The following is a 12174-nucleotide window of genomic DNA, read 5'->3' as shown; positions in this document are numbered from 1 at the left end:
AAAAAATAAAAATAAAAAAAGGTTACATAGGCCAAGTGTGGTGGCTCACACCTGTAATTCCAGCACTTTGGGAGGCCAAGGCAGGCAGATCACGTGAGGTCGGGAGTTCGAGACAGCCTGGCCAAGATGGTGAAACCCCATCTCTACTAGAAATACAAAAATTATCTGGGCTTGGTAGCGTATGCCTGTAATCCCAGCTACTCGGGAGACTGAGGCGGGAGAATCATTAGAAACCAGAAGGGGGAGGTTGCAGTGAGCCAAGATCATGCCACTGCACTCCAGCCTGGGAGACAGCGAGACTCCGTCTAAAAATTAAAAAAAAATAAAAAAAATTTTTTAAAAAAATTTACGTAAAAGCAAAGATTCACAGAACACTAAATGCCCATTCCGTTGGTTTCTGAAGAATGGAGACAGCATCCTGCCAGGATGAATATTGTGATGCTGTCTTTCCTTATCCCTCCCTCATGACATCCCAGGAACACAGGCTTCCTTCTGAGCAGTTGGGTTTTCCACATCTTAGGGGAGGCTGTAATATCGGGCTGCAGTGGCTGCCACACAGGGTACAAGTGTGGGGACGTTCAAAGGAACACACAGAGTAGACAGGTCCAGATTCAAGGGGACAAGGCTCGTGATGTAGCTTCCCCTCTCCCCACCCAACACCCATGACAGAAAGGTGGAAGAGGAACACGCAGACTCCAGTGTGGGGCGTGTGCTGTCTCCAAACTCCCACTCATCCTCCAGGTCTCAGGTGGAGACTGAGAGGGAACCTTTCCTACACCAGCCTGTCTATGTCCACCTCCCTGTCTTACTGCCCCTGTGACTGACATCATGCAGTGCATAGTCTGTGATGATGTAGTAATAGTTTACCAACTCTCTGTCCTGCTGGACTTTTGCTCCACAAGGTGGGGATAGTGTCCCTTTTGTTCACTGCAGTATTCCCCAGTCCTTAACAGAGTGCCTGACAACCACTGGGACCTCGATGAGTCTGTGGTGACAGCTTCCTATATTCATTACTTGGTGTAAAAACTTGTGGGAAAAAGTTCCAAAAGAAGATGCCTATGAAGCACATGGTGGGCAGAGACAATGAATGTTTTTTCACTTGGGTGGCAGACTCACGTTAACCAACCTCAAAGAGAATAATGTATAACATCAGAATGCCACTTTGTTCATCTTACAATGGGAGTCACAGCTGAATACTCAAGCCAATATGGCCCATGCATTCTTTCCCTGTACTTAGATCTACAAGGCCAGGCAAATTACAATCACAAGTTTATATACTGAATGAGGAACCAAAATCAAATGCAAAATGGCATCATGCTAATATAGCCATATATACTTTTATCCACAATTGACAGAGCCTTTCCCTTGAGACCCCAAGAATCCGAAACAATTCATTAAGAAGGCCTCTCAGTAAGAGTGGGCAGACAAGTGGACTGGCCTTTGTGTGTTGTGTGCTTTCCTAGGCCCTCCATGACTGCTCCCCACTTCTGACTGACATAATTTTCCTATAATTACTTAATCATCCAACCAGGACTTGCTCTCCTAGGAACATAACTTTAGGCATTTTTCCTCTGCTCTTTTTTGCATTATTAATAAGAATAGCTAATATTTATTGAGTGTTTAGTACGTGCCAGGCACGGAGCAAAGCTCTTTACATGCATTTTTTAAAATCCTCACAGCAAGCCCAGAACATAGGGGTTTTTATTATTCTCATTTTAACAATGAGGAAACTGAGGCTTAGCAATGTTGAATAACTTACTGTTGGTTGGTCATACAAACACACAAGTGATGGAACCACTTATAATGCCAATGATTTCCAAATTCATGAGAGAACTGGAGGCTTCTCCAGCTTTTGTCCCCTGTGGTGACTATGTGGAGGAAACTGGAGAGATCCTCAGATTGTTCTCATTTCTCACCAGAGCACTTCATTTTCACCTTACAATGTGCCTGGCACATACTGTGGAACTTGAAAGCATTTGTCTCACACCATTCGTGTTCACACCCAACTTCCTTAGGATAAAAGAGCACAAGCGTCTTAATGTCCTTGCCCAGAGTAAGTTGGTGTCAGCCAAAGATGTACTTCTGTCAGCATTCTCTCTCCCAAGTCCCACACTTATCACACGAAAGGTACAGAAACTTCCTACCCCATTTTTCAAGGGGGAAGATAAAATATCTTCAACAACATATCTCAAAATACCTCAAGAACAAAATAACTCAAGAACACCACCACCAGTTCTGGCCAATTGATCCAATTCAATTCAACAAACATTATTTTGAGCAGTGTAGCAGGCATTGCTAGCTGTCTCAAAATGCATTCTTCCTTTCTTTTTAATAAAAGGATTCTGACTTTTTTTCCTGAATCCATGCATATTTCCCAGTCTCTGTTGCAGCCACCTGTCACCATGTCACTGTTCCAACCACTGAGCTGGAAACAGCAGTGTTATGTGGTACCTTCAGTAAGACTCATTAATAGAGACGGGTCACCTTTATCGCGCCTTTTCCTCCTCCCTGTCCTAGAATGTGGTTGAATAGCTGTAGCTCTAGCTACCTTCATGGACCATGAGGTGACCATGGGAATGGTAGCGAATCACAGCAGAATGAAAAGGCAGAAGGAGTGTAGTTTTAGCACTGTAGGTCCACCATACCGGCCCTGGACTATAGATTCACTTTTTTTAATCAGAAAGAAGTATATGTGTCTGTTTTTCATGTTGCTTTTGTTTGAAGCCAAAATTATTGGAGAGAAGCTCCTACTATGTGCCAAGCATTAGGTTAGAGACAAAATCTCCTTCTACCTTCCCTAACACAATGCACACATAAACAAGAAAATAAATCATTTGGATGTATAGGTAAAGCCTGATCTAATGAAGTAATCACAGATCACACCAATCACAAGCAGATTTTACAGAAATGCTTCAGAGGACACCAAAATTCTGTTACATGGTCTCAAATCTATGCCTTTACGAGAGATTTTTCTACCACAAAAAAGACGGGTGATTTTTTTTCCCTGAACCTACAAAGTGAGGTCCAGCTTCCCATTGCTTATTGCTTTTAAAGTTCATTACACTGAAAAAATAATGACCTCAAACCAGTAGGAGTATTTTTTTCTTCTCCATCCCACCTGCTAAAAAGTAAAGTTCTAGAAGCCTGCATACCTATGTTTTTACTTTACTTTTCCTCAGGAAGTCTCATAATAATAAGTGAAATTCCTGCGACTTTGATAAGCTTTGAATTATGCTGTAAAAATAAAGTCTTTTGTAGTTTCCTGAAAGGTGTTAGGCTCTGAGACTGTAAAAAAGATGCCCAGATACTGATGCCCAGGTTAAACTGGCCCATTTACCAGAATATAATGAAAGCCCTTAGCTGATGGATAACGCGCACATTCCGCAACTGAGAGACTGACAAACATGTCAAATTGGCATTTGGACGAAAAGAGACAAAGTAATTGCCTATATTGAAGAGTTTTTCTTTTAAAAGTTTTCTTTGGACAAGCAAAAGTCAAATTGCCCTTTGAACTACAGGGACTTGAGTATTGAAATCAGCTATAGGAACATCAGGGAACACCCAGGGCTCAGGATGAGCCCAGAACTGCAGCCAGGACTTGCAAGTGAATTGGTTGGCTCTGTTTTCCAGGCCTCACACCAGGCTCTCTGCCACCAGGGAGGTTCAGAGTTCGTGGCTCACCTCACCGCCTGCCTCAGCTGGCTCCACACAGCGCACTTTGGGCCTGGGTATCATCTAACCTTTTAGTGATTTCTAACTTAGCTCACTTTAAAGTAGTTTTGTCTCTGGGTTACTAGTTGTTGGTTTGAGCCCTTTGTGAATAATCTGTTAAGTATTAAATATCTTTTACCTTTCTTTCACTTCCAAATGACTGGGGTGGAGGCTCAGGGTCTGGTGGTAGCAGTGGCGCTGAGCTCAGCTGGGAGCCACCGTCTATAGCTCTCCTTGGCCAGCCTCAGGTTACAAAACCACAGCTAATGCTGGAGAAAAAGAACTAATCCACTAAGACAATCCTCAGAGAAGCAGCTGGAAGGAGAGAGCCACCAGATAGAGGTTCTAAAACCCAATGGCTTTGACCTGCCTGGCCCATTCCTCTAGCCACTGCTCCCCTGGAGGAGAAGGAAATGGGGGGGGCGGGGCTTTACCCTGCAAGGTCCTTCACTCTTCTCAGAGGACACAGCCCCAAAAATGCGAGCTGACCTTTGAGTGATTTGGAAGGAGTCAACACAGAAGGTTTATCATTAAACTGTAACCCTCACCTACCTCTAGAATAGCTTGGGGTCAGTTCACTGCCTTCTGAAGCAGGCTTTTGAGTCTTCCCATCTCCCTCTCTTATCAGGATGACACTGATTGAGTTTGGGGTGGAGGGAAGTTGAAGATTATTCTTAGGAAAAAGGAAGATGTTAAGGGTTGAACTGTGCCCCAACCGCCAGCTTCACCGCCACTTCCCCCAGCTCCACTCCAGATTCATATGTTGAAGTCCAACCCTCAGCTCCTCAGAATGTGACGGTATTTGGAAAATAGAGTCATTGCAGATGTGATTGGCTAAGACGGAGTCATCCTGGAGTGGGATGGGCCCTGAATCCAACTGGGCTGTGTCCTTATGAAAGAGGAAATTTGGACACAGACACAGGGAGAACACCATTGTGAAGATGAAGGCAGGACAGGAGTGATGCTCCCCCAAACAAGGAACGTCAAAGATGGCCAGCAAACCTGCAGAGCTGGGGAGAGGACTGGACAGAGTCTCCCCCAGAGCCTCAGGAGGGGCCAACCCTGCCGACACCTTGATCTCAGCCATCCAGCCTCCACACTGTGAGACAATCATTGTCTGTTGTTCAAGCCATACCGTCTGTGGTGCTTTGTTTCAGCATCCCTAAAAGTCTAATGTAGGAAGTAAGTCTGATGAGAGACCAGGCCAGTCAGAACCCAGATCCCTCCAAGCCCCGCTCTCCACCCCCAGAGAGTAACAGTGAGGGTCCTGTTTCTCACATGCCTAACCACATGTGGGCTATTGATGAACTTTGCGGATTTTTCTCTCATCATGCCCCTCTATGGCGGAGTGAGGCAATCCTGCTGTCTGGGTGGATCTCTAAGAGCGAATGGACCAGTATAAAGGGCTTTGGGCCAGCTGAGGTTTTTGGTTTTTGCAACCTCCACCTCCCGGGTTCAAGCGATTCTCCTGCCTTCGCTTCCCGAGTACCTGGGATTACAGGCACACACCACCACACCAGGCTAATTTTTGTATTTTCAGTAGAGGTGGGATTTCACCCTGTTGGCCAGGCTGGTCTCAAACTCCTGACATCAGCTGATCTGCCCACCTTGGCCTCCCAAAGTGCTGGGATTACAGGCATGAGCCACCTCCTGACATCAGTTGATCTGCCCACCTTGGCCTCCCAAAGTGCTGGGATTACAGGCATGAGCCACCACGCCCAGCCCCAGCTAAGGTTTTGCTGCTTGCTGCTCAGCTCCATGGCTGGCCCATCTGGTTTCCTGGGCCTTACACACTGAGCAGATCACAGGTAGCACACTTCTCTCTAGGACATCCCTAAAAGCAAATGCCCCACAGAAATTCTCTGTCTCTGCCACCCGTAAATCCCATCCAACTGACACACTCCTGTCTGTTCACACCTTCTCTCTGAGAAGCTGGGGTTCCCCTACGTCCCTGCAGATGTGTGCCCACAGGTTATTGAAATCAACAATCTTGCCAACTCTGCTGGATTCTCACTGAGCTCTTTCAATCTTCAGAGACTGGAGTAGGAAATCCACATCTCCCACCACAAGGAATCAATCAGATGAGCCGGGCCTCTGAGTCCAATAAAATTGGCTTGCTCAAAATGTATTGGTAACTAGGGAAAAACAGAATTCTAAGGTTTAGAGTGGAAATAGCTGTAGTTTTTCTCTAACCCCAAAGCACAGCCTCTCTGCTTATTCAGTGTGTGTCACAGAGTCCACCGCTTCTATGAGCCTGTTTTTGTCATCTGTGAAACGAGAGTGAAAAAATCACCGAGACATCATGAAGGTGCCATGAGACAGTGGCAACAGCAAACACTTACTGAACACCTTTTATTGTCACAACAATCCTCTGAGCTCAGTACTTCCACTCTCTGTGTTTTATCCAGAGGAAACTTCGTTGTACAGAGCTTGGTCACTCTCCCACATCTGCACTATGAAGTGCTGGATCTAGGTTTCCAGCCCAAGCCCCCACTCCAGAGTCCTCACTCCACCCCTCTGCATGAAATGAGCTCAGTAGCTGCATCTGGTAGGCACCCATAATTGGTGACATTCATTTTAGTGGCATCCTCAGACCCTGCAATGACCAAAGAGGGAAAGCCTTCTAGTAAAAAAAGCTTACATTAAGAAAGCCCTCCAGAGGCCGAAGACCACCACTGCAATGGCATCTGTCTACTGTGCCGACCAGTCCTGACAATCCTGGGATCATGAATACCAGGACAGAGACGGAGGCTGCCAAGTCCCACCCAGAGGAGATCTGGGTTGGGCAAGAGCTCTGCAGTGGTCTCTCACACCAGTATAACTTGAAATAGATCCTGGGATGAGTTTACTCACATTTCTAATGAAATAGCCAACATTTCTGCTGATGCATATTAGTCCTTTGTTGCTATTTCCATTTGTTAGACAAATTTATTGAGCTTTAGGGCCAAGGTGTGAAGATTTTGATTGTCAAAAACAAATAGTAGGCTGGGCATGGTGGCTCACGCCTATAATCCCAACACTTTGGGAGGCAGAGGCAGGAGAATCACTTGAGCCCAGCAGTTTGAAACCAGCCTAGGCTACATAGTAAGATCTCACCTCTACAAAAAGTAAAAAATGAAAAACAAATTATTCAGGCACAGTGGGTTGCACCTGTAATCCCAGCTACGCAGGAGGCTGAAGCAGGAGGATCACTTGAGAAGAGGAGTTCAAGGCTGCAGTGAGCTATGATCACACCACTGCATTCCAGCCTGGGAGGAACAAGACCCCGTCGCAAAAAAACAAACAAATAAAAAAACCACACACACACACACACACACACACACACACAAATAGTAATAATAGCTGACACTTGTAAGCCATTCAAAATGTGCTGACCTCTTAAATATCAAGCATCTCTACAAGCGAGCTATTTTATCTACATCACATATATGGACATGGGCACCCAGGGAGGTAACTGAGCCAAGAAGATGAGACGGTCCCTGAGTCGCTGCCCTCCACTCACTGCCAGGCTTTCCTTCTGCGAGAGGCTCTCTTTGAGGAGCCCATAACAGAGTGAGTGTGTCTCTGAGGAATTTCCTGTGTGGTCAAGGGAACCAGAAGCCCCAGGACCCCCTCCCTCTCAGCCTGTTCCCAATCTCAGATCTCCTTAGGAAGCCACCAGCAGCCACAGTGGAGTCTGAGGTCAGGAAGCCAACCCCAAGGGCTGACTCTTCTGCTCTGGGGTGTGGGGGAAAACAAATTATGTTTTCCTCTCTCTCTGAAGAGCTGATTTAGGCTTAAGGGACAGATAATAGGATGTAAACTTAACAATAGGAGTCTACAGTCATTACTGGGACATCTTTGAGTGTTGCAGGACTTGGGCCTACCAGGGGCCTCAGTAAAGGGTGACTCCATATGGCCTGCCTGGTTGACCAGTAACTGCATTACCCATTCAGGGCAAAGTCTGTAGAAATAGAAGGCATTTATCTGTCTCCGTGGTCTTTGCACAGAACTCCCTGAGGAATTTCAAAGACCTTTGGAAAACTGCTTTGCTCTTCCATGTGAAAGAAGATGTCATCTGTCTAGCACCTGCTAGAAAATGTTTTTTGATCAATTAATGTGAAATCTTATGTGATAATTATAAACTTATAGTAATACTTCACCAACCCTAATATTACTTAAAATATTTCTTTTTTTTTTTTTTTTTTGAGACAGAGTTTTGCTCTTGTCACCCAGGCTTGAGTGCCATGGCACCATGTTGGCTTACTGCAACCTCTGCCTCCCAGGTTCAATCAATTCTCCTGCCTCAGCCTCCCAAGTAGCTGGGATTACACCCGGCTAATTTTTGTATTTTTAGTAATGACAGAGTTTCACCATGTTGGCCAGGCTGGTCTCGAACTCCTGACCTCAGGTGATCCACCCACCTCAGCTTCCCAAAGTGCTGGGATTACAGGTGTAAGCCACTACACCCAGCCTACTTAAAATATTTCTTTTAACTTATTCTACAGACTGGTTTATATACCAAATGTTATGACAGCCTTGGGCATACATTCCCTGAAATGTCAAGTAGCTTCAGATGTGAGTCATGCAATTTAATAAAAGCAATCATTGATTAGTCTTTACTTTTTTAATGAAAAGTTTTACTCCCATATTCATATTCACTAGTTTCACATGTGAACATAGCTATGACATGAAATTTTAAATTCCGAGTTTTTATCCTTTGAGTAATAGCAAAGCTGCTGAGTTTTTAAAGGTTGATTCACTTTAAATTACTTTATTTTAACTGTCAGGATCTCATCTTTCTCTAGACAAGTTTGGGGACAATCCATTCATTTGACAGCCAATTTCATACACCTTCTGTAGCTACGGTACTTTGTTGTGATAAGTGACATTTATATTAATATCCCTGAAATACTATAAAAATTTGAAATACCTTCTCAAGGAAAAACAAAATTATTTTCATTTCTGTTTTACTATATTTCCATTGAGTGTTGTTATTGCATGCATGAGAACACAGTATTAATTCATATATTATCAGGATATATAATTAATTGAAATACAATGTTCACCAATCATGTATAGAAAGCAGTCTACTCATAGAATGTTTCAGCAATAATACTTGTTATTAGTCTTTTTTCTGTTAGATAATTATTCCAATTCTTCTTTAAATGAGTCAACCTAGAATATAAGAATCCAATGGCAAAAGTTTGCACACTCTGCCAGTTAATCATCTGAAAAGCCACAACTCACTTTTTTATAAGCTGACCATCTGTTATGTTCACTATGACTTGGCCAGTTAAGTCATGCCTGCCAAACTCCTCTAGTATTTCCTTGTACTAAAGGAATCCTTCAACCATGGTAATGCCCAGGTCTTGATTGTGTTTACAAGTTTCTAAGGGTGCCGTTTTTGCTCTGTTATGTTGCTATTAAATGGTTCTAAGATACTAAATAAAGTAAATATAAACAGAAACTAAACACCTATTGCTGTGGGGTCGATGACAAGTAATTTAAACAATCACTTTGTTTACTTGGAATCTGAGTTTAACCTTTAAAACACATAAACTCTGGCCAAAAAGAAGAAGGAAAATGATTTCATGGTATATTCTTGTGAAAGTATTATGCCATTAATTTTGAATTTACCAAATGAAGTAAGGAGATTTACTAGGGATTTAGTTAAGAAGCTCTAGGAGTAGAAGCTTTTGATGGATTTGCTTTTTCAGTGTATAGGGTCAACCTGACAGATCCCCTTCTGAGGAACCAGATCTCCCAAGGTGGCTCATCCAGTGACCCCTCCCCAACATATCCCACCACCCATTTACATGGTGTGGACTTTCCCCATTGGCTGTGGTCTCCCTAGCATCCAGATCCTGTGTCACACCCCCTGAGGCTGCAAAGTGGCACCTGTCTCCAATGCCGAGGGAAGCGAGAGAGCAAGCCCCCTGCCTGCACCCCCAACATGGAGGCTCCAGTCCAGGCCCCACCTAAAGCCATTGGATGCTATTGACAGAGATGGCCCTAAATATGCTGCAGGCCATGTGGGTCTCCTGCTTGGATAACATTGGCCTGTCAGATCTAGAACAAATAAGATCTGTTTCCACATTGAGTGCTCACAATGTGCTAAGCACTGACTGTGGTGGCCTTACACAGCCACAGCGTTATTCCCAACCTGCAGACAGAGAAACAGAAATTTAGGTGAGAGAGGCTGCACAGGGTGAACCCATGCAGCAGGTGTTCTGAACCACTGTGACACGCTGCCTCCCTCGCAGAAACCTTAGGGACCTGTGACCTGCTTCTCACTTATAAACCAGTGACGTTGTGTTGGAGAGTGTGGAAGAGTGGACGCAGCGCTGAGCGAGTTACTGGGGGCTTCTCACCTACCCCATGGGCACCTACACTAAGACCTAGGGCCTGCCTCCACATCCACATCCATACATGAGGAAAGAGGACCGGCGGACCCGGATGCTCCTTCCAGCCCCAGCTTTCTAGCAGCGGGCGTGTGAATCCCTGCACAGCAGTCAGAGCAGCTCGAACCTTAACTGAAATGAAAACAAACTTCCACTTGACCTGCTGAGAAAAAAGCGATAGCTGACATTCAGAATGTGTTCACTTAGAATATCTCACCCAACTTCCCCATGCCCAAAAATCCTGGGGGGTGGAGGTCCCGACCCTCACATCGAGAGGAACTCCGAGGCACTTGGCTGCAGTCACACCCCCTGGAGGAGCTGGGTTCAAACACAGACCCACCCCCCGCCCCTCCACAGTCCAAGCTCTTGCCATGATCCCCTGAAGCTTCTCCTCTCGAGCTACATTCTGCTGGCTGCAAATATGTTTGTGGCTTAACAGTTACTAATTCAACAAGAAAAATTGTAGTCTCAACAATACGAAAAATTAATATCATCCAAGTTAGAAACCACAGAGTCATGTTAAACTTCTCCTTCTCCCAGCTGGGGACTGAGTCCCTAAATATGTCCCCACTCCATCTCATCTTCTCCATACTCTTTTTACATTCTTTGCTGTGTCCCTTCTCAGTCTCTCATAGTCATTGTTTATCAGACTGTCTCCACAGCTTCCTAACGGGTCTTTGTGCCTCCAGCCAGTCCTGCCCTAACGTAACCCACTCTCCTCTGGAAAACCTAAGACGGATCATATTATTCTTCTGTTTATCACCCTCCAGGGGCTGCCCCAGGCCTTAAAGACCAAATCACGAGTCCTCTACATGGCCCACATGTACGGGCCATGAGGACATTTGTCCAAACTCCTTCTCAAAGCTACAATACCTTACAAATATCTGCAAAAATGTCTCACAGGAAAAATGGTTCACTCACCTTCCCCACAGCAACCAAGACACAGAGTTATCTAGCGCAGGCCTTCCCTGCTTGCTTTACCATCTGTGGCATATTTTCCATACCATTAAGCAATTTTCCACATTTAAATGAAAGTTAAAGATCTCCTCCCTTTTAAAAAGCCTAATTATAAAAACTTAAATTTTCGTTATCATTCCGTATAAAAAAGGCAAGGAGAAAAGGAAACACATATATTTTACCTGTAATTTCCTAAACGTTTGTAGAAACTCTTCAGTTGCTTCCAGAATATCTTAATGAAGAGAGCTGGAGTTTGGAAGAGTCGGAGTGAAGAGGCTGATGTCTGGTGAGCCTGTTGCTCAGATGCTGCTTACGAGTGAGCCCTCCTCTATTTGTTCTGGACCAAGGGAATGGCAATGTTTGTCATGTCACCTGGATTATTAGTAGCGACTGCAAACACTTCACAGAACTCCCAAACCACACACCGGCAAAGAACAGAACTAGCCTGGGGTCATGAGTGTTGCTATGCCTCTCATTCTGTGAAGACCTGCACACAAGTTAAATAGCAAACAAAATAACCTACTTTGTTCTTGTTCTTATCATTCGATTTTTTGTGGCATATCATGAGGCATGGAAACATAGGAGCTTTTTACCTTATTTTGAAGTTCACCGGTTTCAGTATTTGTCTGGAGAAGTATGCGTTCGTTTAGTTCGACACCATAAAGTAGAGGTCACATCCCCGTAACAAGCAGATTGGTTCAATTCAACAAACGTTTGCTCAGTGCCTGCTCTCTTTAGGATAGGAACCTGAAACAAAGAAACAAAACAAAAAATGACTTCCAAGAATTCACAAGCCAGTTATCTTTTGTACAGTGACAACCATCAGTAAGCATATATTCTCTCTACTTTTTATTCATTCTTTCAACAACCGCATAAACACTTCTTTAGGCCAAGCGCAACCCGGCACAGTGCAGTGTAGGCAGCCCAGGGAGACAGGGGCCCGGGAGGGTGATAAATGTATCAAATCACGCAATGTCCTCATGGCCTTAATTTTGGTCACCAGGACGCTGGGTAAAGATCTCATATTTTAAAAAACAGTTTTATTGAGGCATGATGGATATATAGTAAGTCCTCACTTAATATTGTTGATAATTTCTTGGAAACTGCAACTTTAAGCAAGACA

The 12174-nt window shown here is 44.4% G+C and overlaps 1 protein-coding gene across 1 annotated transcript in view; it reads right to left on the bottom strand.

The window, feature by feature from the left end:
* The window catches only part of RP1 (RP1 axonemal microtubule associated), a 152279-nt gene extending 140487 nt beyond the window's left edge, over positions 1-11792 (bottom strand). The window contains exon 1 of the mRNA XM_033202786.1: positions 11645-11792. The gene's annotated coding sequence lies outside the window, so the exon portion shown is untranslated. The remainder of the gene's footprint in view (positions 1-11644) is intronic.
* Positions 11793-12174: the final 382 nt, after the last annotated feature.

Source organism: Trachypithecus francoisi, unplaced genomic scaffold, assembly GCF_009764315.1.
Source record: "Trachypithecus francoisi isolate TF-2019V2 unplaced genomic scaffold, Tfra_2.0 Lachesis_group7, whole genome shotgun sequence".
Taxonomy (NCBI): domain Eukaryota; kingdom Metazoa; phylum Chordata; class Mammalia; order Primates; family Cercopithecidae; genus Trachypithecus; species Trachypithecus francoisi.
This window is presented reverse-complemented; position numbering and strand designations above follow the sequence as displayed.